Source organism: Chrysochloris asiatica, unplaced genomic scaffold (genome assembly GCF_000296735.1).
Source record: "Chrysochloris asiatica unplaced genomic scaffold, ChrAsi1.0 scaffold00069, whole genome shotgun sequence".
Classification (NCBI taxonomy): Eukaryota; Metazoa; Chordata; class Mammalia; order Afrosoricida; family Chrysochloridae; genus Chrysochloris; species Chrysochloris asiatica.
In genome coordinates, this window is record NW_006408587.1 from 12,992,679 (window position 1) to 12,994,276 (window position 1,598).

Below are 1,598 nucleotides of genomic sequence, written 5' to 3' on the forward strand. Positions count from 1 at the left end.
TATAAATTGAAGAAGACAAACTGACACTTTCATCCCATTTCTCTGTGCCCTTATTATCCAGCACATGTTACCCTATATCCACACCTTCCCATTTCATAAGGAGGGAAAACAAAACAACGCTAAGTGGTACTTTATGAATGTTTAGTCTTTTTCAGTTTATCAGAGAAGTTTCCAATTCAGAAATCAGAAATTCCACATGCTTTTGAGTGTAAAAGTTGGACAGTACTTCAATAACATATGGAAGGGACATTAGAGGGCACCCTAGTCCAACTTTCCATCCAGTTAGAAATGTCTTGGGTAGAATGAGCAAGAAAAACAAAGTTCTTAGATTCTTGCTTCTCTTTGCTGCATGAGTAATGATTCTTCTTCTAAAACACTCAAAGAAGAGAATAGTAGTCATCCAGAGACCCTTTTCTATAAGGAGAAAAAATTCAATAGCACCTGTTGCTGTTGCTTAGTGCTATCGAGTCGGTTCTGACCCATAGCGACCCTGAATAGTGTTTCTGAGAAGCAGCTGGTGAGTTTGTACTGCTGACCTTGTAGTTCAAATGGCTTTGCAGTCTGGCACATTAACCCACAGTGCCACACCAGGACTCCGTTTCAATAGTGCCTGCCTAAGAATATAAGACATGAGGAGGTTTCTATGTATCGTTGACATACTGTTTCAACCTCAGGTATTCCTCTTCAAGCATACCTATAATAATAGAGTCTCAAAGAATTCATAGGCACAGTTCTAGGACCTTAAAAAGTGGCCTTTGGTTTCGACTTCTATCACTGGTCTTCGCATTTCCTTCACATAGTCTGTAGGGAAGGAAAGGGGCTATTTATTAATGAGGTATGTTAGACAAGGACTTTGTAATCTCTTCATTTCAAAAGGCATTTAGTTTATCATTTCCCTCAATGGATGGGGTGTTAAGCTTGGGTTAAATGATGCCATGAGCAGATGGCTCTGACACAGACATGTTTTACAACCTCTGATTAGCCCTTAAGCCCATGAGTGATCTATAGCAAAGTACTAAATAACATTTACATGATGTCTTTGAATAGGTCACAACATAGTCAGAGAATGACAAATGAAGATGGGCCATAACCTAGTTAGCACCTAGAAATGATCCTCAGCACACCTAATCTATCTGGTCACAGATAAATAACAGTATTTTCTTCTGTCCACTTTTCAAGTGCTGACACTTTTATCTCAAATGTGAAAGGTTATTAGACTGTATTTTAAGAGTTGAAGAAGAGACATTCTTTGAAAGAAATATTAGCCTTAATGTATGTTGTATTGTGCATACATTACTGCTAAAGGTGCCTTCTGCCAGTCCGCACCTCATTGAGTCCATTTGTACATTATACATGGCACTAACACTTGACTGATTAAATCTAAAAGGATGATCATGAACATAACCAACCTGAAACAGCACATTTCTTTCCACAGATATTTGATAGTTTTTCATTTCAAAGGCATTTTTCAAGAATATCATATTTTGCTCTCAAAATTCATCTTACTCAAACTCTACCTTTAAAAATTATTTATCAAAATGGGGAAATATGTTTGTGGATACAGATTTAATTAAATTTGTGTATATGTATATATATAT